This window comes from Oryx dammah, unplaced genomic scaffold (assembly GCF_014754425.2).
Source record: "Oryx dammah isolate SB20612 unplaced genomic scaffold, SCBI_Odam_1.1 HiC_scaffold_21, whole genome shotgun sequence".
Taxonomy (NCBI): Eukaryota; Metazoa; Chordata; class Mammalia; order Artiodactyla; family Bovidae; genus Oryx; species Oryx dammah.
In genome coordinates this window covers 22,315,278-22,341,964 of record NW_024070205.1, presented here as the reverse complement: position 1 = coordinate 22,341,964, position 26,687 = coordinate 22,315,278, and the positions used below count along the sequence as shown (strand labels likewise).

Genomic DNA, 26,687 nt, shown 5'->3' with positions numbered 1-26,687 from the left:
GGACCAAACCCTTGAGAAATTGGCAGGTTCCTCTGTTTCTTGGGACACTCTTTCTGGGAGACTGAAATTCCCAGATAGGAGACATCTATATATATGAAGTGAAGCCACCTGGGCCCTCCAGACTGGCTCATCTGCTACCTGACCACCACCAAGGATCCTTGGTCAGCATCCCATGGAACAGAAGATCTAGCTAGTCAAGTCTTGCCTAAATTCATGACCCACAAAACCTGTACACGTAATAACATGACTGTTGTATAGACCCTCTATGTTTTGAGGGAGTCTGTCACATAATAAGAGATAAAAGGAAATAGGACCAATGTGCCATGCTAATGAAATACACATCAGGAGCTTCCTCTGTCTTGGGTGGTGCCCTGAGTCTATATTTTAATAAGGCCTTTCAGGCGATTCATATTCTCAAGTTGGAGAATTAATCTTCACAGTGACTCTATGATTTTCTGAAATATGCTTGGGATCATGCATAAAAGCACCTAGAGTCTTCTGTTGTACCTTCTGGAGGACTCTAGGTAAGGCCTGGGTGTGGCCATAACCCACTGCCCAATACTAGTCACTCCAAGACACTGAGTCCCTTCTTTGGACAGAACACTGCCCCAGGCACCATGGGAGATTGGATTGATTGTAAATCCCTGAAGGCTAGGTCTTGGTGTCATTTGTCATCCTACCCTAGCACCTAGCATAGATCCTAACTGGGCACAGAGTAATTGCTTAATACCTGCTTATGAGTTAAAAGCAAGTAATAATTGCCATATACCTGGGCTGCAGTCCATGGGGTCGTGAAGAGTCGGACATGGCTGAGTGACTTCACTTTCACTTTTCATTTTCATGCATTGGAGAAGGAAATGGCAGCCCACTCCAGCGTTCTTGCCTGGAGAATCCCAGGGACAGGGGAGCCGGGTGGGCTGCCGTCTATGGGGTCGCACAGAGTCAGACATGACTGAAGCGACTCAGCAGCAGCAGCAGCAGCATTTAGTTTCCTATGATTGTTTCATTTAATCCTTACAGTGATCCTGAGAGGTAGTTGTTATTTGCTTTATCTTAAGAATAACAAACATAAAATTCAGGGGATGAATTTGCCTGAAGTAGCTGATAGAACAGAATCAGCTATTTAGATAAAATGCTTGACTTTAGTGTTCATAACCACCCCACAATCCCCCCTTAGGTGAGACATTCATAGTCCCCAACTTTGAGGGGCTTCAAAGCTATGACAAACCTAGGCAGCATATTACAAAGCAGAGACACTACTTTGCTGACCAAGGTCCACATTGTCAAAGCTACGGTTTTTCCAGTAGTCATGTATGGGTATGAGAGTAGAACCATAAAGAAGGCTGAGTGCCGAAGAATTGATGCTTTTGAACTGTGATGCTGGAGAAAAATCTTGAGAGTCCCTTGGACAGCAAGGAGATCAAACCAATCAATCCTAAAGGAAATCAACCCTGAATATTCAGTGGAAGGACTGATGCTGACGCTGAAGCTCCAATTCTTTGGCCGCCTGATGTGAAGAGTCGACTCAGTGGAAAAGACCCTGATGCTGGGAAAGAATGAAGGTGGGAGAAGGGGACAACAGAGGATGAGATGGTTAAATGGCATCACTGACTCAACTGACATGAGTTTGAGCAAACTCTAGAAGATGGTGAAGGACAGGAAGGCTTCCAGCAGATCATGAAGTTGCAAAGAGACATGACTTAGCAACTAAAAAACAACAAACCTGCGAGAGCCATGGCACAAGGGCACACCTGGAAACACTGCACAGAGTGGACTGTGTCAGTGGTCTGGCTCTGTTGGCAGACGGCTGTGGGGGTCCATGAGAGCTCAGTCAGTTGACTGTTGCTTCACAGCAAACAACCACATGCTTCAGTTCCGCTGCTCGGTCGTGTCCGACTCTTTGCGACCCCATGGACTTCAGCACGCCAGGCTTCCCTGTCCATCGCCAACTCCAACAGCTTGCTCAAACTCATGTCCATCAAGTTGGTGATGCCATCCAACCATCTCAACTACAGTCTTAATGGTTTTAAAAACTCATTCATCAGCTCACAGTTCTGAATGATGTCAGAGGTCCTAGCACAGCATGGGTGTGTTCTCTGCACATGGGTCCCTCAAGGCTAAACTCAAGGTATCAGCCAGGCTGCAGTCTCATCTGAAGCTCAGGGACCTTTTCTAAGCTCATGTGGTTGTGGCAGAATTCAGTTTCTTAAGGTCACAGCACTGACTAAGGCCCCTGGGTCCTTGTTGACTATCAGCCACGGGCTCCTCACAGCTCCTAGAGGTCACCCATAATTCTCATTCCCTGGCCCCTCCATTTTCAAAGCCAGTGATGGAGAGCCTCCCTGCTGTTAAATCCCTCTCATACTTCAAACTCTTTAGGAACAACCCAGTGCCTTTTAAGAGTTCCTCTGGTTAGGTCAGATTTCCCCAGCATACTCTTTTCTTTAAAGTCAATTGATTTTGGACCTTAATGATGTCTGCAAGATCCTTTCACAACACGCTTCAAAGACCTAGATCGGTGCTTGCCTGAATATGTGGGAAAGGATGGGGATCTTGGAGACCATCCTGGAATCCTGCCCAGCAGGAGAGCACAGAAGAGAGTGAAGAACAGAAGCTGCTTCATAGGCGTGTCCTCTTACAAAGACGCTCCCTTTCTCTGTGCTCAGAGGTCCCAGTGGAGAGGAATCCATTCTGGAACCTTAAGGCATGTGATTATACAGTGACTTCTTAATCTGAGAGTGGGATTTGGGGAGGAGGGAGTACTGGCCCATAAAACAATGACTCTGCATATTAATGTGCTGTACAGAGGTAGAGAGCCTGTGAAGAGTGGTACCGCATGCTGGTTCCCCATCTTCCTCCTCTTAGTAAGGTCTCTGTGGAGAGCATCTGCCCCAGAGGTGTAAGCTGGGCAGAGTCTGAGTTTGCCTCCCCGCCGACCCAACCCACATCCCTGTGTTCTCTGCAGAATCTGCTGTGTTTGCCAGAGAAGTTGATTACTGAATAATGAATTATCGTTCTTTTTTCATTTTCCAGCCCTCTTCAGAAATGTGCCGCTACTTTTCTACTTATTGAGGCTCAAAATGGAAAGAAAAAGAGAAGATTCTTCTTTCATCCAGAGAGAGGAAGGAAAAAAAAAAAAAAAAACAACCACAATCTTACCTAACAGCTCCATCTCACTCCCAGGGATGATAGTGATAATTGTTTTAATTAATTCAATTTCTAACTTCAGAGTAATTTCATTTCTTCCTTGACTGGGTGATAATGTCTCCAATGAAGTGAAGTTTCACTAGATAATACCAGGCAGGGTCACTTGGTCAGATCAGAAAAGTCCTTGCCCTCTTGGCAGGGGGTAGGGTGTGGGGGGGGCATAGCCCAGAAATGAGCGTTCCACTCTAAGAGAATAGAGCTGTTCCTGCATCAGAGAACAGAGTCGTGCTCGGAAGTCTTCCCAGGGCAGTGGTGGAGGGTTCCCGAGAGTTATTCTCCTGGGAAAAGGGATGTATACAGGGAACTCAGAGGAGGCAGGTAGCCATAGGTGAGAAAGGGTAATGTCACAGACCAGAATTCATGCAGAGCAGAGTGAGCAGAAGGAGCTTCAGGTGCATCATAAAATTGACCTATGACCCAAGACCAGTCCTTAAGTTACTGTACCCCCAAATGAGAGCCCGAGGAAGGAAAAGCTGACAGACAACTGGTTCTGGGATATCACTGCCCCAGGGCCCTTCTTCAAGGGCCCAGTATAAGCTGCACAGCATTGGTGAGGTTCTACCATAGGGACCTTGGTATGCGTGAGAACATGTGTGTGAAGGGGAGTGTGCGTGAGAATAAATGTGTGAGAGACTGAGTGTATGTGCATATATGTGAGAGGGTGTTGTGAGGGTGTGTGTGAGAGAGTGGATGTTAAGTCTGTGTGTGTGTTTGTGTGTGTGTGTGTGTGTGTGTGTGTGTGATGCTGGAAGGAATCCTGACATAAGCCAGGTTGCCTGAGTGACCTTTATACCAGATTAAAATCCCCAAGGTGAAGGAATGGTAGGACCCGGCAGGGCACTGGTGGGAAGAAGCAGGAATGGATTCAGTACTTAGTAAACAGAGGCAACTGAATCAGGTGACTGGGGAAAGAGAGGTGGGGTGTGGAAGTCAGGAGGCATCTGAGCTTCTGACTTGAGCAGCTGGGTGAATAGCAGCCCCCAAAGGGAGGGAGGCTCAAGAGGGAGTGGAGATATATATATATATATATGTATGTATGTACGTATATGTATATGTATGTATGTATATATGTGTGTGTGTGTGTGTGTGTGTGTGTGTGTGTGTATATATAAAGAGGGCATGGCAACCCACTCAGGTATTCTTGCTGGAAAATCCCATGGACAGAGGGACCTGGTGGGCTACAGCCCATGGGGTTACAAAGAGTCAGACACAACTGAGCAACTGCTGCTGCTGCTGCTAAGTCGCTTCAGTCGTGTCCGACTCTTGCGACCCCATAGACGGCAGCCCACCAGGCTCCCCCGTCCCTGGGATTCTCCAGGCAAGAACACTGGAGTGGGTTGTCATTTCCTTCTCCAATGCATGAAAGTGAAAACTGAAAGGGAAGTCGCTCAGTTGTGTCCGACTCTTAGCGACCCCATGGACTGCAGCCCACCAGGCTCCTCTGTCCATGGGATTTTCCAGGCAAGAGTACTGGAGTGGGGTGCCATTGCCCTCTCTGGGGCAACTAAACATATATATATATATAGTTATAGTTATAGACTGATTTGCAAAGTTGTATGGCAGAAATCAACACAACATTGTAAAGCAATTATTTTCCAATTAAAAATAAAACAGATAATAGAGAAAAATGAAAGCAAGGTTGATGGGACATCATTTGAAACAAGTGTATGCTTTTCAGGAAACTACATGGGTCTTCAAGAAATACTTCCTGTCTTCAGAGTCTGCAAAAGCCTTGTGTCTGCCATCATTCACACATTGAACTACCAAGAATATAATAAAGCATGCTTCTAATATGCTTTAATCAGTTTCCTGTCTCTTGATCTGTCTTCCTCTGTGTCTACCAGACTTCTCTTTCTATCCTGTCTTTTGAGCACCCCACCTCGGTGATCGTGTGTACCCTTCCTGTTAAGTCAGCATCTTCTCCACAGTTTGTTAGCTCAAAACTGAATGCAAGCACAGCCAGGGCATCTGGAGATACCCCCAGCTGTTTGCTGACTTGAACTTCATACAACTAAGGATCCAAGACAGATCCAAACTTTTCTGTAGCTTTTATATGGTTTAAAACTTTGTTAGCTTGATACCTACTAGGGAAGCTCCAGAATATAAAAAATTAAATAGAAACTAAAATAAAAGCCAAGGTTTCCTTTGTGAGATCTTGCTCCTCTCCATTATTAGCATATTCAGGTAAGTACCTCAATAGAACCTGGTCTTTGAAGTGAGCTGGTAGCTCCTGGGAGGTTAAAAACATTGTTGGGAATGGAGAGGTGATGAGATGGCATCACTCTCCAACTTCAGTTAGAAATATCCTGGAAAAGACAAGGAACAACGAGACTTGGAGACCAGGGGAAGTGGGAGAAGACAGCTTCCTTGAAAGGTGAGCAGGCAAGCACGGGACAGGACACGTGACATGCTGCTGTGTCACAGGAGGCTCCAACTGAGAGAGAGACTGTCTTTTCAGATGGTCCATTACTGGAGGATTACAATTTTAAAAATTAACTAACCCCCTTATGAGAGGGACCAGATTGAAGGCAATATGCTGCTTTGTTTCCTAGTTCTCTTCCATGGCAAACAAGGCTTTAAAAATGCTCTGCAGAACTAAATCATGAATCATGCAAGAGAGAGCAGTAAAGTCCAGATGAAGGGCAGGCTGCTGTAATAAACTCCCAGAAAAACCTCGGGAAGGCTACCACCGGCAGGAGTTGAAGGGTAAAACATTGTGCAGCGAGAGTTGTGGAAATGTATAGAAAGATAAGGGCAAGAAACCTGAGGACTGAGAAAATTAGGGGTGAGGGAGGTGGGAGGATCAGGTTATAAGGAGCAAAAACAGAGGCCATGAATCTCATCCTATGAACTGTGAGGTATCCCTGTAACAGGTCTGGATCATGGTGGATTGGTGTGCCTTGAAGGGCATATGAAGAGCTTACTTGCAGACACAGGTCAGATCACCCCTGGCAACCCCAACCTCTTTCTCTGGCATCTAGATCATCAGTGTCATAGAGATGAGCAGCCTCCAACTCAGACCTCACAGAAGCAAAACTCTAGGCAGGCCAAGTGAGTGAACCCAGTTAGGCACAGGAAAAGCCATTTATCTGGATTTCACAATTGATGGAAATGTGGATGCAGACAAATATTTCTCTACCATCAGGAAGTCTGCAGTGTGAGAGAATGGCCGAGGGCCCCTGGCACTCAGCCTCAGTGTTGGAAACCAACAGGATGTGGAGGGAGAGGTGGCAAGCTGGATGGCAATGATGTGGCCACAGTCCCTACAATCCACTGCCAGCAAAGGAGATTGAGTGGCCTATGGCTGCCACATCCAACTGTCCAAAGAAGCTGTGCTAATTTTCGTATTGTGTCTGCCAATTTTTTAAAAGTTCAGATTTTAAAGGTAGAAATAAAACACCTAGGAAGGTTGCATTCAACCTGTATGCAGTCAGTTTTAAATTTCTTATCTGGTTCAATACTCTTATTTTAAAATAAGGAAACTGAGGCCCATGGAGAAGTGTCTGATCTTCTGCTACACTGTGAATTGAGGCCAAGGCTATACCTAGAGCTTAGATCTTCCCTTCTGCAGGCCTCCTGCCATCTCCCAGCTTCTCTGGCGGCATTAGGATCCTCTCTCATAATCTGTTTCAGCCTCTTTACTGCCCCCTGGCAGTCAGAAGCATCATTGCACTACTCCACTCACTGTGGCAGATAGATGGGGAGATAATGGAAACAGAGACAGAGCTTAACTTGGGGGCTCCAGAATCACTGCAGATGGTGATTGCAGCCATGAAATTAAATGAACTCAATGAACATGAGACTGAGCAAGCTCCAGCTGATGGTGATGGACAGGGAAGCTTGGCGTCCTGCAGTGCATGGGGTCACAGTATCAGACATGACTGAGTGTCTGAATCACAAAAACCCCACTCAGGAATCTTCTGTGTACCTCACATATTCTACCTGTCCAAAGGAAACAAAACAAGATATTTTACCCATTCCTCCAGGACCTACAGTGGTTTAAATGATGCCCCCTAAAGATATTCATGTTCTAATCCTCAGAACCTATAAATGCCATCTTATGTAGAAGGAGTATCTTTTCACATGTCAAGTTAACGACATTGAGATGAGACCATTTTGGGTTAGCCATGTGGGCCTGAAACCCACTGATGAGCATTCTTATAAGAGGGAGGCAAAAGAAGATTATGTGGACAACAGAGGTGGAGGTTGGAGTGATGTGGCCCTAAGTTAAGGAATGCTGGCAGCCACCAGCAGCTAGAAGAGGCAAAGCGTGCATTTCCTCCAGGTCCTCCAGGGGAAGTACATGCCTGCCAAGACTTGACAAATCTGGCCTCTAGAACTATGAGAGAATAAATTGTGATTTGTTATGGCAGCCACAGAAAACCAACAGAGGATGCTTCCTTCTCCAGGGAATAGGAATTTCCTGTGAGACTAAAAACAATTTGTTGAGTACTTCATTTATACCGGGCACATATGTTTTTTCCAATCCCTGTATCCCTCATTCCCTGAAGGAGAGCAGGTCAACCCACTCCAGTATTCTTGCCTGGAGAATCCCATGGACAGAGGAGCCTGGTGGGCTGCAGTCCATGGGGTCGCAAAGAGCTGGACTCGACTGAGCAACTAAGCACACGTGTAACTCTTAGATTACCCAGGACTGATCTCCTTTACAACGTGTAACTCTTTACAACTCTTTACAAGGAGGTGTTATCTCCTCTCCCACCCCTAACGCCAACTCATGACACAAATAGGGAAATGGAGAAGCCTACAGCTCCTAAGCAGTATAGCCAAGACTTTGAAACTGTACAGCCCCTGTGTCCTTGTCTTTTGAAGGAAAAGACTGACTCCAGAGTTAATGACTGAGAAATGTGAAGACGTAGAAACAAACAACAGCTATTGGGCTGGGGAGCTGGTAGCAATTTAGACCATAATTCTGTCACATAGCAGAATCAGTGAACTCCCAGTTCCCTGAAAGATAGAAATAAAGGCCTGACACACATTCCTAAATTGTGTTTGTACGAAGCAGACCCCCTCTAGATGAAAACTGCTGACTACAAGAACATAGAGCCTAAACTAGTTGAAACCAGAAGGTAGATGATGCTTGAAACTTCACTTTGATACCAACCAATCTGAGCACTGTCCATGAGCTGATCACGCCCTGCTCCTTGAACACCATAAAACTTCTCACTACCCCCTCCAGGGTGGGTCAAACAGTCTCGAGGGCATGAGCCCACTGTGGCCCCCTTTGCCTGGCAAAGCAATAACAAATATTCTTCTCTACTCTGCCCCAAACCTTGTCTTTGTGTTTCTATTAGGCCTCGGTGAACAGAGGCCAGATTTCAGCAACAATTTGAAGCCCACGCTTTTTATTCTCACCACCCTGCTCATATGGAACTTCCTCAAATAAACTCTTGTAATGTAATACTGAGCTTCCTTAGCTCCACAAAGCAGCTCTGAAGGTGGGAATCTCCTATTGTTAGAACAGATCAGTGCAAACATTTTTTTTAACAATGGCCAAGTTTTAAAAATTTAATATTTTAGGCAAAATGATGCCAATATTACAGAAAGAGCAGTGCTTGGTGGGCAAGTGCACATCACTTTCAGATGCAGGCACTACGGAACTGTATCCTGAATCATCACGAGGAGAGTCTCAATTCATGCACTGATAACTTGATTTTTTTCAGACTCTGAGAATAACCACCACACGAATGTATGAAGTAAGGAAAACATAACTTCACATGAATAGAGTAGAGGCAAAGCACAGATTGACCAAAACTGGGATGGGCTTTACTAGAGAAAAGGGAAACACCTAGAATCATCTGATGTTTAAGTAACTAGAAATATTTTGAGAAGTTGATTCTGATCCAGAGAAATAAGACCTAAGTGTGGATGTTAAATAGTAATCTTCAGTGTTTAGATAATTGAATTTAGTCTCTTTGAGACTCAATTTTCAAATCTATAAAATGTGAGAATAGAAATAATGTGTATATATCATAAGATCAGGTTGTAGCACACATCTGGTTCCTGATAAACAATAGCTATTAAATAATTACTATCACTGTTGTTCATTGTCCTGACTCTTCCCTATTTTATCATATAAAAATTTAATTCAAATATTCTATAAGAGGATATAATGAAAATTATCCAATCACCAGTTTAATTTCTCTTTTTATAGTTACACAGAGAATTGTAATTCCACACCAGAAATAAGCACCCTTTCAAATTATCCTTTAAAATAACTTGTTGCGAGCATACATAAATTCACTCCATGTATAATATTCTTTCAATTGACTTAGAGATGTGAAGGCAGACTTGTTAGAAGGGAAAAAAAATCTTTAAAGGCTACACTCATTCATCCACTAGATATTTATGGAAGAATGTCTCCAGAATCAATGCAAAGTACAGTAATTGCCCTAAGAGTTTTGAGTAAAATGCTATGGGATTATAAAGAGAAATAACACAGTCAAGATTGTTAATTAGAAAAATGTGAATTCCAAAGAGGCAGAATGCCTTTCCAATACTTTATGGGACTGAGAGAGGGGAAATGAATGATGGGGAAGAAAGTATAGCATACAGAGAAACTCTGCAAAGGAGATAGTTTCCAGTTGAACCTTAAAGGAGAAGGCAGATTTCAACATGGGAAGCAAGAGTTTTCTACACAAAAAGATAGAACCAAAAATTCTAGGTGACTGTGGGAAGTACCAAATAAGTTTGTTTTGATAAGGCAAAGAGTATATAAAAGTGAATATTTGATTTGCTATTGGACAGGTAGGTAATAGAGAACTCACATATGACCTGAGCATTTTGAACCTATTTGTTAGATACTGATGTCCTTAACACCCTTAATAGAGCAGAGATATAATTGGAAACAGGCATTTTGTAATTTGGAGGTGTAGCCTGTGTTGGTGGGAATGGAAGCAGAGGGGCCATGTAGGAGGCTTGGTCATCATCTAAGTGAAAGGAGAATGAATGATCAGCTAGCCAGGAGAGAGTGAGGTAGGAAGGGAGTGAGAGACAAGAAGGAATAGCCAGGAGATGTGGTGGTCCAAGCAAGGATGCCCAAGAAAATCTCCTGGTAGTAACAAGAATAAGGAACACAGAACAGAGTAGACTCGTCTGGAAGAATTGCTATGCTTAGTTTGGGATGCATAGAGATGCCCACCATACAAATGAAAACAAAACAAAACACCCTTAGTTTAGAAGAACGCTTGACCTTGGAGACAGAAAATAGCATTCTGCAAAAGGTAGTGGTTTTTAGCCTTGAGAAAACTCAGATTACTAACGGAGACTACAAGGAGAAAGCAAAAGAGGAGACAGGCAGGCTCTAGGTGGCAACGTCTGATTTCATAGAGGTAGGAGTAGACTAACAAGGGTAGTCTGAGAAATAGAAGGAAACTGAAACTTGTCCATTGTCTCTAGTCTTTGAAAATGAGGAAGGTAGAGCTATTTGACAGGCCAAGATCTAAGAGAAAGCTGTTGCTTTTGCCAATGCTGTTTCTGTCTGAAATGCCTACCTCACCTCTACCTTCCTCCATCTATCCAAGTCCAATTAAACTATGAGGCTCACTGCGAATGCCACCTCCTCTGTGAAACCATCCTAAGTCAGGTCCTAAGAAAAAGTGATGTTGTCCTCTCTCTGTTATAGGAATTCTCAGTCTACATTATCATTGCTTCCACTCATGTGGTCATACGGTAGACTTTCTCCAAATGCTTGCTGATGGGAGCAGGGCCAAGATTGAAGGCATAAGAGAAGGAGCTAGTCTTGGCCAGCAGGAAAGATACTCTTATTCTAATATAGGAGACAAGGGAAGTCTTCTATGCTTAGTATCTAGGGTTGACAGGCTTCTCAAGGGCTTCCATAATATTTGGGACCAAAAAACTAACAAAATAATCCCTCCAAAATATGAAAAAATGAAAAGGAAAAATAATAAACATTTAAATATCTACAAATGTTATTATATCAAATAGTCAGAAAATTCAAGTCACCTCTTTGATAATCATACATAAGTGTGATTTCATGTGAGGTATGGTGCATTAAATACATACATATAGATAAACAGGTTTGATATGATTTGAGGTGGTGCATCCACCTCAAAGAGTAGGCATGCCAAGAAGCCAGGAATGCCTGAACCCATCCTGAGAGAAGGCCACCAGAGGAATTTTGAAGTGGAGAGGACAGAAGTAACAATGCCTACTTTACAGGCCATCTATGCAGGCTTGTATTTCACACACGTCATTAAAATAAGGGTGTGATGTTATGGTAAAGACTGAGAAACTAATCCCATACAAATATTCTCCTTCTGGGCCTGGTTACTACTTCCGACTCATCCTTGTTTCATTTGCAGCAATGACAGGGAGGCAGGTCTACCAATCAAGTCTTTGACCTTTGGGAGCAAAGATCAGCATCTGTGATCCTGGCAATCTAGTGATCTCAGCCCAAACCTTACAAAGAAGAACTTGATTATGATAAAATTGCAATTATTAATAAAGAAATATAGACAAAACAAGCTACATAGAATAGCCACAAAGAATGATTATGATATTTTCAGAAACAAGCTACCACTTGCCAGACAACTCACTAGGCAACTTACAGCCTGCAGTAAATCTATACACTTAGCTTTGCTGTCTTTATAAAATACATTAACGAAGTAATAGCAATATGGCTGCTGAAAAGATGCAATGTCTAGATGAAGCCCTCAGGGAATTTTATAAAGTAAAGCAATCAGATGAAGATAAACAGTGCCCTTTCCCTTAAAAAAATTGCTATGGAGTTTTTTTTAATTAATGATGATGGGAGAGGGGTTCAGGATTGAGAACTCATGTACACCCGTGGTGGATTCATGTCAATGTATGGCAAAACCAATACAGTATTGTAAAGTAAAAAAAATTTAAAAATAAATAAATAAATAAAATAAGTAAAGAGGAAAAAATAAAAATAAAAATTATTAAAAATGGGACTACTTCAAAAAATATAATCTCATTTATGAAAATGACAGCCTCAAATCCTATTTCAAGCCCAATTTTCAATACATGGAAGTTGTTCATGAGCATGAGTCATATTAGGATATTCTTATGAAAATTACCACAGTCTGTGGAGAAAATTAGCTTTCTGAAGTATCCTTTAGGTGCAAAAATTTAAGTTTTAAAATTAGCATTCAATTTTCTGAAATATATTGCTGGGTTTCCTAAGACTGTACATTGGAATAAAATAGGTACCATATATATTCAGTTCAGTTTAGTTCAGTCCAGTCGCTCCGTCGTGTCCGACTCTTTGCGACCCCATGAATTGCAGCATGCCAGGCCTCCCTGTCCATCACCAACTCCCAGAGTTCACCCAAACTCACGTCCTGCGAGTCGGTGATGCCATCCAGCCATCTCATCCTCTGTCGGCCCCTTCTCCTCTTGCCCCTGATTCCTCCCAGCATCAGTCTTTTCCAATGAGTCAGCTCTTCACATGAGGTGGACAAAGTACTGCAGTTTCAGCTTTAGCATCATTCCTTCCAAAGAAATCCCAGGGTTGATCTCCTTTAGAATGGACTGGTTGGATCTCCTTGAAGTCCAAGGGACTCTCAAGAGTCTTCTCCAACACCACAGTTCAAAAGCATCAATTCTTAAGCGCTCAGCTTTCTTCACAGTCCAACTCTCACATCCATACATGACCACTGGAAAAACCATAGCCTTGACTAGACAGACCTTTGTTGTACTAAATATATATAAATTTAAAGTTTTATACAGTTCTTCAGTTCAGTTCAGTCGCTCAGTCATGACAGAATCCTTGCGACCCCATGAATTGTAGCACTCCAGACTTCCCTGTCCATCGCCAACCCCCGGAGTTCACTCAAACTCATGTCCATTGAGTTGGTGATGCCATCCAGCCATCTTATCCTCTGTTGTCCCCTTCTCCTCCCACCTTCAATCTTTCCCAGCATCAGGGTCTTTTCAAATGAGTCAGTTCTTTGCATCAGATGGCCAAAGTATTGGAGATTCAGCTTCAACATTAGTCCTTTCCATGGATATTCAGGACTGATTTCCTTCAGGATGGACTGTTTGGATCTCCTTGCTGTCCGAGGGACTCTTAAGAGTCGTCAACACCATAGTTTATTTATTATTTATTTATTTTTTTAGAGCTTGAACTTCTTTTTTATTTTATTTTTTTACACCACAGTTTAAAAGCATCAGTTCTTCAGTGCTCAGCCTTCTTTATGGTCCAACTTTCACATCCATATGTGACTACGGAAAAACCATAGCTTTGACTAGATGGGCCTTTTTTGGCAAAGTAATGTTTCTGTTTTTTAATATGCTGTCTAGGTTTGTCATAACTTTTCTTCCAAGGAGCAAGCGTCCTTTAATTTCATGGCTACAGTAACCATCTGCAATGATTTTGAAGCCCCCCCAAAACAAAGTCTCTCACTGTTTCCACTGTTTCCCCACCTATTTCCCACGAAGTGATGGGACCAGATGCCATGATCTTAGTTTTCTGAATGTTGAGCTTTAAACCAACTTTTTCACTCTCCTATTTCACTTAAAGAGGCTCTTTAGTTCTTTTTTGCTTTCTGCCATAAGGGTGATGTCATCTGCATATCTGAGGTTATTGATATTTCTCCTGGCAATCTTGATTCCAGCTTGTGCTTCTTCCAGCCCAGCATTTTTCATGATGTACTGTGCATATAAGTTAAATAAGCAGGGTGACAATATATATAGAATATACGTACTCCTTTCCCGATTTGGAAGCAGTCTGTTGTTCCATGTCCAGTTCTATCTATTGCTTCCTGACCTGCATATAGATGCAGTTCTTAATAGAATTATATGATCATTTTATATTCCATATCTGAGATTGATTCAGTTTCTCTACATATGCATCTTTCTCTCTGACTATTTAAAATGAAAAATCTCACTGATGTTTTATTGCTGTCTCTCTAAGAAGAGAAACACAGAGGCAACTGCCTTCCCTGGCTGGCCGTCAACCACTGCCACATTCTTTTCACATTTTCCTCAAGAAATTGCATTTATGAAAATCAGCAGCCATGGGGGTAGGTATTATAGGAATCTGAAATGAGGAGGCAAAGATAAAGTTTGAAACCAATGGTCATTTCAAAGGGCAAATATAAGGCCAGGCTTAATTTTTCTTTTAAAATCAGGCATTTTCTCAACCTCTTGTGTATTGTCCTAGATATAAAGCTGTGCCTTGGAATATCTCCCTTCCCTGAAACCACACCAAAGAATCAAGAATATATGTCAGCTTCTTCAGACTACTGTGGAATTGGCAAAGGGGCGGCAGTCATGCAGAGTGACAGGGAGAGTCAGGCTGGCAGTCTGTAATTGCCCCATTTGCACTTTAATGGTTCTCTCTGCTGACTTCCATTTTGCAGAACTTCTTTTAATGATCAACAGGCTATATACAAGGTACTTACTGTGCTTTTAAAACTTTTAAAACTACTTAGAGCCACTTACACATTTAGGAAGTATTCCATTTGCAGGGACCACGCTACAACATTAGTTGGGTGAATATGCATTTTAAAGATTACACATTAATGAGACCAAGTAAAATTTGGTCATTTGAACAACTGACCAGGCATGCAAATACTGGGACTCTGTGTACAAAAGGAAGTTCTTAATTGGGTCATTGATTTGCATAATTAAAGCAATTCCCTTGGTGTTCTGCTTTAGTCTGACCATAAAATTCACTAGACCATGGAAGAGGGTCTGCGTGTCAATCAGAATGATGACAGATCTTAACCCTTTCCCTGCCCAAACTGTACCTGCAGGTTATTTGGTTATCTCCCTGTGATGCACCCAGTATACTAGATCACTGAGGATTTTTTCCTTATGTTTAGTTTGGGGAAACACAGAGTCAGAGTCACAAGTTTTGAGTCTTGATTTCTTGACTACACTCACTGAACTCAGGAAAAGAGTGTGGAAGGGAGGCCAAAAGAGTGGACCACGTAGAAGTTAAGAGAATACGTTTTTGATCTAAAGTGTATGGCTACTGGGCTGTGTAACTCTCATCAGTCATGTCCCCTTCTCCATCCCTCAGAAGACCTTAGGTAGAATGACCAGAGGTACCAAAGTGAGGGACAAGGGAAAGGATCTGGATTAGATAAAATCACTTCCTAAAGCTTGAATGTGGCTGAGCTCATCAGAGTGGGTTCGGAGGACCCTGCTCAAGTATCAGAATGAATCATATGAAAAGGCCATTTTCTCTGACAAAACAAGTGGCCATTTTATATGGTTCAATTTGGTTATAAAATGTGTTTTGCTGGAGTTTCCTAACTGGGTCTTAGCGGTTCAGATGCTGATCTCCTTCAATACATTTTCTCAATGTATGTTGGTTTTAAATAACAACTTTATAAGTAAAAGCTGGTATAGCATTTGATAGCTTATGAATTGCTTCAACACATTTAATCTGATTGAATCCTCACAGCCTTATCAGAAAAAAAAAAAACCCATTATCATTTCTGGGCTCCCAACACATGGCACTATTCTATTTATTCTCCTTTTCATGGTCCATTCTTTTTCTAACTTCCTAACAGGCTTTTCTGTGTTGGCTGCTTGTTTAAGGGTGAGCATTTCTCAAGGCCCCAGCCTCATTTCTCTTCTCTATCCCAGAAACATCATCCATTTTTACACTAATGATCACATTTTTATCTCCTACCTGGACCTTTTCTCTAAACTCTACTTCCACTATTCAAACTGCCAGATGGACAGCTGGTATTTAATTTTGCAGTCTGACCTCAAACTCAACTACTTTATAACTGAATTCATCATTCTTTTCCCTCCTCCCTTCAACCCTTGTTCTTCCATCTGACTTTTGTACTCCATTAATAGTATCGTCCTTCTCAAACAGGAACCGAAATTCCATATGGACATCATCCTGGACTCCTCTTTCTCCCTTGTCTTCTATATTTCATCAGTTACCAAGGTGTTCTCATCATTTCTTCATAATTTCTCTCCAGCCACAGGGTCAGAACATAGAGACAATCACAAGATGATTTACCCATTATTATCTGAATGCACTCTTACTTCACTAGCCCCAGGAAGACACTGATGAGTTTCCCCATGTTCCATAACCTTTGTGCCCTTTGAGGGGTAAAGTGAAAAAAGTTCAAGTGTTAGTCACTCAGTCGTGTCCGACTCTTTACAACCCCATGGACCGTAGCCCACCAGGCTCCCCTGTCCATAGTATTTACCAGGCAAGGATACTGGAGTAGGTTGCCATTTCCTTCTCCAGGGGATCTTCCTGATCCAGGGATCGAACTGAGTCTCCTGCATGAGACATGAGGGAAGCCCCTTCAAATTCAAGAGCATCAGGTAAAAAAAAATAAGAAGACAAAGCCTTTCCTGGAGGCTGTTTAGCTTGGGGCTGCTGGGTTGGGGAACTGAGGTAGAGAGGGGCTTTTGGACAGTTAACCTGGGGAATCCAGACGTTAAATTCACAACACTAAATAAATGGGAGACCCCAAGGAATTCCAAGGAAGTATACAGAATTACAGAGGAAGATTGATTTGGCTCTGAGATCCTAATTTCCTGCAATTTCAAACATTATTTTAGCCCTCAAGACAAAGAAAGTGATACATTGCAACTGTCAGAACAACAAAGCAACCCCTATTTCATTTTTTTTTTTTCTATTTCTTCTTCCTGAGTAGAAGTAGAGGTACACATTGCTAATTTCAGACTAGGTTGATGAGAAAGATAATGTAAAAATTTAAATAAGTAAACTAATTTAATTAGATGATTGGGAACAATGCAAACGTGACCATAAAGACAAGCAGAGAAAGAGTGGTCACCAAGGAGATGCTCCATACGCTTCAGCTCAGTTCAGCCCATTGGCTCAGTCGTGTCCGACTCTTTGTGACCCTGTGAATCGCAGCACGCCAGGCCTCCCTGTCCATCACCAACTCCCCGAGTTCACTCAAACTCATGTCCATCGAGTCAGTGATGCCATCCAGCCATCTCATCCTCTGTCGTCCCCTTCTCCTCTTGCCCCCAATCCCTCCCAGCATCAGGGTCTGGGTCTCAGCAATTTGTTGCAGAATTATTATAATAATCAATTTATACATATAATGTATGTAAAGATTAAGTCAGGGGACACAAGGCTGATGTATACATTAGGGAGAGCAATGATGTTTCAGATATCAAAACCATACATGTCCAGGTGATATTTGTAAGCTCTATACATTGACACTTTATTCCCAAAGGGGTGATAGAGCAGTGAGGTTCAGACAGACTTGGAATTGTGCTTTTCCATTGCCAATTGCCATTTTACTTCATTTTTAGGTTTCAGCTTCTTCCGTGGACTGTAGCCTATCAGGCTTCTCCGTCCATGGGATTCTCCAGGCAAGAATACTGGAGTGGGTTACCATTTCCTTCTCCAGGGGATCTTCCCGACCCAGGGATTGAACCCCGGTTTCCCGCATTGGAGGCAGACGCTTTAACCTCTGAGCCAGTCCCTTTTTTCTTTATCTCTACAACATGGGAATTAATGATGATGTCTACTTCATAAGTTGTAAGGATTTAGTGAAATAATGCATGGAAAGCACTTAGCTTTAGTAGACTTTAGTAAGAATCCAATTACTCATAACTTTATCATGATAGTGTTATTATCCTGTTTTCATGTAAATGTGCACTGAGAAATAAAGTCAAGCTGAGGAGAGTGCTATTGTTAGGCAAATACTCATACTTCTTAACCTGCAGTCATAGTTATTCAGGTGGAATGAGGATAGATGCTAGTGAATTGGTAATAGTTTGAGCAGGTGAGTGCAGACCTCTTTTGTGTTTAAGCACCATAATTTAGTGTGTTTGAAAAACCCACAATAACTTACGGCAAATTATTATTCATTATGGTATATTACATGATGGAATACTCTAACAAAAGCATGATGCTTGTCAGTCCTAAGCCTTAGGGTGAGTCTCATTTGATTCAAAAAGCCATGGTTGGTGTCCAGCTAAAGCAGGTCTCCCTAATCTCTATGATAGAAATGCCAGTGGTTCCCAAGGAGAAGACAAGAAGATTAATGCCTCATCATACCTACTTGAACTACTATAAAAGTTATTCAAAGGGCACCCCAATAGGATGCAAGTAATACAGGAAGGGGGGAGGGGCCCTTTTGTATATTCCGCTCATGAGATGGAAGGAATGGAGGATTCTCTTTTCAGGGACAGTGTTATAACACCAACATACTGATCATCCAGCACATAAGCAAGGTGTGGGAGAGGAGACCATAAGACTTCAATATCTCACAAGGAAAAGGCTTATAAGAGGTTAGAGAACTTTTTTCAAACTATAAATACATTTATATTATTATTGTTTATTCCAGAGAGCAGAATTTGTTAAAGCTAAATGAACAGTTAATGGGCTGCTTCATGTTTTATCTTTGTATCATGATTAAATTACAGAGTTTTCTCTTAAGGATGCTAGAAGGCAAGATGGTTTCAGTTTTTTGTATTTATTGTTATTGTTCTTTCATTAATATCCAATGAATTATTCCTAAAGAATTAACAAAGGCACTGATGATACCAGGTTCCTCTTTTCCACTATCTCAAGTGTAGAAAATAGCATTTTTGGAAACCTTTTTTTTCCCCCCCAAACTCTTTTCTTTGATCTTCATTTGGCCTCAAATTGATCCCTCCCCACCCTCCAATGAACATTAGGAGGAGGAGGAGGCTGGAGAGGAAGTGAGAAGGTTGGAAGAATATCATGGTATTCACAGCCTTTCCCTACTCATGCCCAGCACTTAGAGGAGGAAGCTCCAATACATAACCAAGACAACACCACACCTTCATTCCTTTGTCCTTTTATATACAACTGCTTAAATTAGTTTTATGTTCCCAGAAGATAGAAATAAGGTCTATTTTCAAACTGTGTTCAGGATCTAGCACCTTGCTTAATCAATGTTAAATAGTAACAGTGCATTTTAATTGGCCTACTTTCAGAGCATCAGATTAAATTATTCTGCTAATTAATTGGTTGATCTTATATTTCACTTGTATTGTCAGGTTATTATTTTTCCCTTAAGGACTCAAGATACCACTGACAGTTCAAATACTTCTTCATTAATTACCATGTCTTAGATTTCACATAATCTTATTATAATTATTTTGATATCATATTTATTGAGGACCAGCATGTATTATGAGTGATTAAGAACAGAGAATTAGTTTCACCTCTTCTCACTAATATACACATTGGTTCATTGCTCAAAATCCAATGAAAGGTATACTTGGCTTGGCAGAAGACAGCCTTCAATTAGGTTTAATTGGTTAGACATTAAACTAGTTTCATGTAAGTGATCGATAAACATTTTATAACATTGGATCAAGTTTTTGTTTCACTAGCCAAATGTTTCCTGTTAATCGGCTCATCCTGTCTTCCCTAGGTAGCTGTGATATATAACTAGACCAATCGCTGCACTTTAAGAGAGAACCAGGCAAATTGGTAGGTTTTAAGGGAAAAAGAAGCAAGTCAGAGAAGGATTTTAAAGTCAACACAGGTCAAATGGCTAAAGAAACTAAGTTTAGCTTGGAAAACAGAAAATGTAGTGAGACACAAAAGCTACATGAAGTATTTAGAAGAATTTACATAGATAACAAATGGATTGATTTCATGTAACAGAACAAAGTCCAATGGGTGGATGTTACAGGGAGAAAACATTTTGCACAATATAAGAAAAAAATAAGCAAAATGCTAGGATAATATATACATTGGAGGACCCTTATACAGAGTCCTCTGTCACTCCTGGAGGTGCTAAAGAGGATAATTTTTAAAAATTCAATTAGTAATTATGAATGCCTACTATGTGAGAACCATTTATAATTTGCATGTAAGGCAATAAATAAATAAATAAAAAGCTATTAAAAAAAAAATAACCACAGGATCTACCTTCAGCAGGTGCTCAGTAAATGTCAGTGGATTCCCAAAGTCTAATTTCCTTGAGGATGAGAAAAATACACCAAGCATAGTTCTACAGTGTACCCTGAGGAGATACTCAGCTCTGCCTATGAAGCTGCTTCTTTTTATGAGTCTCATAGGAATTAGTCCTTCATGTCACAGTCTCTACGTGTTTGCTTTAACTCACTCTAGATAAATTGCTTCTTGGTGTTAATATTTTTGTTAAATGTCTAACTACCCAATAGGTTCCCAAGGACCAACAGCAGTCTTTCTAGAGGCCTCCTGTGCCTGCTCTCCCCCTCTTCCTCATACACACTGGGCTACTTCTTTTGTTTCACCTAATCCACAGTTTGTTTGCCCCTCTTGTACTATGAGGCAGAGGGGAAAATAACAATGACCCAACACTCATCTGCACTTGCAACAAACAGAAGTTGTTGCCAAGGCAACCGCACCAGAGAGTCCTGCATCCAGCCAACAGGGTGTGAAGGGAGTTTGAGATGAGCTCACTTGAGGAGCAAGGGGACCCTTCAGGAGAAAAGCTGCCCTGATAAAGGAACCAAGGATTTGTCATTCCAAGGGATAGCTTTATCTCTTTCTCAATAAAGAGAAGAGCTTGTGAAAGCCCTGAAAGCAGGCAGGTTGGGTAAACAAGATGGGATTTCAAAGGATCTCGTTCAATTAATCTGACTGCAGGCAGATCAGAACAGTTGTGCTTGTGGGAACATGTAGAGGGAAGACTTTAGGGCAAGGAGACACAAGAACAGGGGGCGAGGCATTAAACACACTTCTGAACCATAGTGTACACTCATAGGAGTGCCTGCCTTTATGTCTACAATGCCTTTTGTCCAGGATCCTGCGAGCACAGCATAGACATTACCTCCCTGGGCTTCCAAACTCCCCTGCGAGCCTCAGCAGATCCAGGGTGGGGATTATTTTACACATGCGAAAATTGGCACTCAAAAGCAGCACATGTGCCAAGGCCCATCCACAAAGCAGTGGCACAGCCAGAGACAGGAAGAGGTAAAAATAACAATACATTTCCTTCTTTTTTTGTTGCTTCTTAACATCTTCCCTGCTGGGTCAAGATCTAGTTCACAAAACGAGTTTAAAGAGCCAAATTCTTCCTTTTCCCCCAACATGGTGACTTTATATTCTCTGAAAGTAATTGTTTAAGCCCTGACACTGCGGACGGAGAGGAGGGTCAAGGGTGGGCTTGTGGACTACAGAGATCACGTGAACATGTCCCTGAATAGTACTGCAGCTGCTCTGGACTTTGCTCTCCTGGTTTACTGGCAGTAAGTTTAGGGGATGCATTTTGGCACCTCCCAACCATGCAGATTCTCAATCTGGGAATCTTAATCAATAAACAAATGTTTATTGATTTCCTACCATGTTCAGACCTAGTGCTATGACTAAATAACAAATGTTAGCTTTGGTACTCTCCTGCCCCAAAATACTATATATCTACCACAGAGCCTTCTACAGAAGAAGTACTAAAAATATGTAGTGAACAGTAAATAAACAAAGAGAAAATGAAAACGAAGACACCATAGACCATATGGCAGAGCGCAGCAGGGTTCTGAACAAGTGGAGTACTGGGACTTGAAGCCAGGGGACCCTTGATCCAAGAGGGGTCCTTGAACCAACTGTCAGAGGCTCGTCCTCTGAACGGAATCGTATGGCACCAGCCACAGATGAAACAGAGCAGAGCTGTACACACACCATTTGACAGTATCTTTCACGTGTGCTTCAGTGAAAACATATGATGAATAAATGGATGGGTGAATCAACATCCCAAGATAGTCATCACCATCAGCATCATCAGCATGACCAGCACCATCATCTAATGCTACTTTCCACTGCAGCAGAAATTCATAGCTGATACTCAATTAATGAGACCTCTAAGTTCTCACACAGTACAGAAGGCCAAGTCTTGCCTCTGCCCCTTTATACCCTTCTGTCCTTAAGACAAGGCTCCAAGTCTCTGCCTATTCCTTTATAAAATATGAATGAAATAATTATATTTACCTCAGTGGTTTTGGTAGGAATGAAATTAAATAATGCATGCAAAGATGCCTTGCAAACTGTAAAACAGTGTACAAATCTCAGTCATTATTGCCATCAATAATGTAACTTAGCATGTCATGAATTGATGTCACATGTTCCATACTTTTCCCACCAAAGTACTGTCATATATCACAGGCCATTTAAGATAAGTAAGTCAAAGTTGATGTAAAATTATTTTGTTCCAAGGTCTAACAGCCAAAAGTGGGGTCATGTTTCAGACTCCTGGCCTGAACCCCTTCCACAAAGCAGCTCCTAGAAGGCCAACTTAGCAGATTCCTGTTGTAAGGATAGAAGCTGAATGTTTGCCTTTTCTCCCTTCTCTGTTCTCATCTCTCAGTGTTACCACATCCAAGCAGAATTGGAAACATTTTTTCAGTTGTTTCTTGTCTCTATCCTCACTCAAGGCCAGATGCTGCTCCTCTTTACTAAAGACTGTGGCAGTCCTCAGTCAGCCTCTGAGCTGGAGTCCTTCCCCTATCTCACTCCAGTCTGGACTCTGATGTTAAGTTAGCTTTCTCAAGCATCATATGAACAGGTGACTGTCCTTCTCACCCCCTTCAAGAAGCTTCAGATTGCTTCTTTTCCTAAAGGCCCCCTTCGTGCAGTTTGAACCTTTTATTGGATGCCCTCCAGCTTTCACAGAGCCCAGAGTTTAGGTGGGGTGGGACTATGTCCAGTTATCATTGTATTTACCAGCTCCTTGTAGAGTACTAGTCCCCACTAGATCCTTGATATGAATTTATTCACTTAGAGGAATCAGATTGAACCCTACAAAGCAGCCACTCTTCCAACTTCCCCTCTGTGTCCTTACACACAATCTCACAAATTCCCAACCACACCTCATATCCACAAATTTCATAGTAGGTATTCAAAAAACACTTGATACAGGCAGCTCCAATGGGGGTGATAATTCATGATTTTTACCCTTCTTCTCCCTTCCTGTACACCAGTAGGTGTCTTCTTCATCACCTTTCCTGGCTTGGTAGCAGCAATTCCCTCACCCACCAATCCCACACAGGCATCCATTATCCTTCACATTTTGCACGATATATTTGCTGTCACCCCACAGAACTACCCTCCCCAGTCTTCTCCAGCAAGACATGGGCCCATCTCCCAGTTAGAACTGTGTTCGAGTCCCCTCCAGCAGAAGCCCCTCCAAACACCCTCCCAAATATTCTTCCATGGGGTCTATTTCAAAATGGGACTGTCTTCCACAGCAGCCAATTGGTATTGAGTGCCTGTTATTTATAGGTCCTACTATGAGATGCCAAGAAAGTTACTTGATGTGTGTTTTAATCCCCCTTTGGGGACCTTAAGATGAAGTTGGTGATACAAGAAGGATACATCAGATAGTTATGATGGCTTACAAGATCCTTACATCTGTAGGCATTTCTTCTCTACCTTTACATGTGATCTATTTATGCAGCTGGAGCTAGCTGCCCACTGGTTGTTTTTATATCTGTATTCCTTCTGCACTCTGCTTGTTTGTAAAGATTTCTGAGTGTCAGTTCTACTCAGGGGTCATTGTATACATTTTTAATCAGAGGATAATTGCTTTATAATATTGTGTTGATTTCTGCTGTACAAAAACATTAATTAGCTATAAGGATACATATGTTTCCTCCCTCTTGAGCCTCCTGCCTACCCCACTGTGTAATTTTTTTTTTTATGACTGCCTAAGCTAATGGCACCCCACTCCAGTACTCTTGCCTGGAAAATCCCATGGACGGAGGAGCCTGGTAGGCTACAGTGCATGGGGTCGCTAAGAGTCGGACATGACTGAGTGACTTCACTTTCACTTTTCACTTTCATGCATTGGAGAAGGAAACGGCGACCCACTCCAGTGTACTTGCCTGGAGAATCCCGGGGACAGGGGAGCCTGGTGGGCTGCCGTCTCTGGGGTCGCACAGAGTTGGATGTGACTTAGCAGCAGCAGCAGCAAGCTCTCCTACCAGAACGGAAGTAGAGGGTTGTTACATGTAGGTACTTTCTGTCACTCCACAGACTGCTACATGCAATGGCTTTCAGGAAGTGCTGGTGATGGAAGCTGGCTAAAAGAGGTCCATCTGACCTTGTTATCATTGCCACACACACAGAGAGATCTGGAAGCATTGACCTCCATTAGAATCTCAATGCCACCCTTTCCAGAAGAATGTTAATCAACTCATATCGTTAATCATCTCATATCAACTTCCTTGTGACTGAGGGACTCCATAACTTAATCTGACACCAGATTTTGAGATATGACTATGCCTGCAAACAGGTGCCTAGGATCACAAAAATCTCCACAATTTTACCATAGTTCTTCAAGATATTGCTTTCTTCATCCCCTTCTAAATTCTTTCAGAATATGTTGTCTCTCTTATGCTCTTAACACATAACATACATTACCTCCTAGTTGATTGACTGATTTCATTCAAAAATATTTATTATCTCTCTATATTGTATACTGGTGATAAAACAACATGGTCATCTCTGATGAAAATAATTTACTGTCCAAAAAAGTAAATAGCTTACTTTCTAATGAGAAAAACGGGTAAAAACACAGGAAACTCAAAGTGCAAAGGTGAAGGTAGGAAAAGAGTTCAATTAAAGCCAATGAGTGGGTGACCTAACCCAGGAAGGGCTGATTTCCTCAAAAAGGTAGCCACAAAATTGGATCTGAGGATGAATAAGTCTTTAGTGAGATACAGGAAGAAGGAGAGAAACACCTGATGATGTAAGGAATTTGTAAGCCATGTAGCTAGGTTATGCATATTCCTTGTATCACCAACTTCATCGTAAGGTCCTTAAAGGCAGGAAATAAAACACATATCATGTCACTTCCTTGGCACCTAATATGAAGACCTGTCTCTAGCAGGCAAACTATATCTACTGGCTACTGTGAGAATCTCATTTTGATGTGTCTTAGTTGTCAAATTCTGAGGAAAAGTACTAGCCTTCAGGGGAAACAGCCTGCTCATCCACTGGCATAACTGACAAAAAGATGGTCATAATATGCAGGTGATGGGGAATCCTCCAGTCTTTCCTTGTTAGAAAGTCTAGAAGAGAATGGGATATCTCCACCCTCAACTATAATCCTGTACACTGTCAATATCCTGAGACAGGGAAGTCAGGAGATCTGGGAAACCTAGCCACATCAGAAAGTGAGGAGAGCAATGTCTGAAGACCCTTTTGCAGGCCTCTTGCCTGGCTCAGGGCCTGGAGGTTTGAAAGAAGCACCTAGAAAGGTCACTATCTACTCCCAGTTAGGAACCTATTCATAATCATGTGTGTTCTAAAGAGCTTCTCTTTGTTCTCATGATTAGGAAAAGGAGGTAGAAGGATGATGCCCACATTCAGATGGGCCTGTCCAGTGATCTTCCCCCGAGAGAGCAGAGAACCAGCTCAGGGAGGAGCAGAGAGATGGCAGAGATATCAGAGACTCACCCTCGTTCCCTCCCCTCAGCCCTACCTGGCTCTTTACCAAGTCAGACTAGAAGTACTACTTGCTCCAGTCCCAAGCTACTCAGATGATTTACTCATAATCCAATGGTGTAAATGTAGGAGAACATAGATTCTAAAATGCTTGACTTTTCTGAAAATGCCTGGATAACATGAGCTGTAAATAACTAATACTCAGCAAGTAAAACCTGCTACTTGAACAGCAGGATTTTTGGCTCTTAGGAGATTCTACCCATAAGTCTCCCAAGTCTCTCAAGGCAAGAGTCTTTACAAAGTCATCTTCAACTAAGCTAGGAAATCTATGAAGAGAAATGGAAAAGACATGTATAGGGGCAGCTGGGAGCAAGTGGGAGTGAGAAAGTTAGCACAGGAGGTCTTCATCACCTGCATAGCTTCAGACCGGTATTCTGCTGAGGCATTACAGAATGTGGAAAATGGTAAGAAAGAAGAAAAAGAATATGTATATGTGTATAACTGTGTCACTTTGCTGTACAGCAGAGATGGAAGTAACAATTTAAATTAATTATATTCAATAAAAAATAAACATATCTAAAACCAATAAATCAAGACAAAAATTTTAAAGGGAAAAAAACAAAGATCGTTTAAAAAAACAGATGAGGGTTTCCCCGGTGGTCCAGTGGTTGGGAATTGCCTGCCAATGCAGGAAATACGGGTTTGGTTCCTGTTCTGGCAAGTAAGAGGTGAACCACAACTACAGAGCCTGTGTGCTGTAAATACTGAAGCCTGAGGGTCCTGGAACTCGGGCTCCACAACAAGAGAAGTCGCTGCAGTGAGAAAACCGCACACAGCAGCTACAGAGTAGCCCCTGCTCTCCACAACTAGAGAAAGCCCACGCATAGCAATGAAGACTCCCAGGGTCCAAAAAAAAAAAAAAAAAACCAGATAAAATACAGACTAGAAATAAAAGAGCAGAAACGTTAAAAGGAATAACAGATAACAGGAAGCAACAAGCCAAAAGAAAGACTTAAAGTTTAGGCTAAACATCTCAAATGATTAAGGGCTGCAAAATAAGGCGGAGCCAAATAACTGGTGAGAAAACAAAAGCCCTGAGCTATCAAGTCAAGAG

At 42.0% G+C, this 26,687-nt stretch overlaps 1 long non-coding RNA gene across 1 annotated transcript in view; it reads left to right on the top strand.

Annotated features, from left to right (window-relative positions):
• Positions 1-3,234, top strand: part of LOC120880538 — a 45,881-nt gene extending 42,647 nt beyond the window's left edge. The window contains exon 2 of the long non-coding RNA XR_005725054.1: positions 3,034-3,234. This is a non-coding gene — a long non-coding RNA (uncharacterized LOC120880538). The remainder of the gene's footprint in view (positions 1-3,033) is intronic.
• Positions 3,235-26,687: the final 23,453 nt, after the last annotated feature.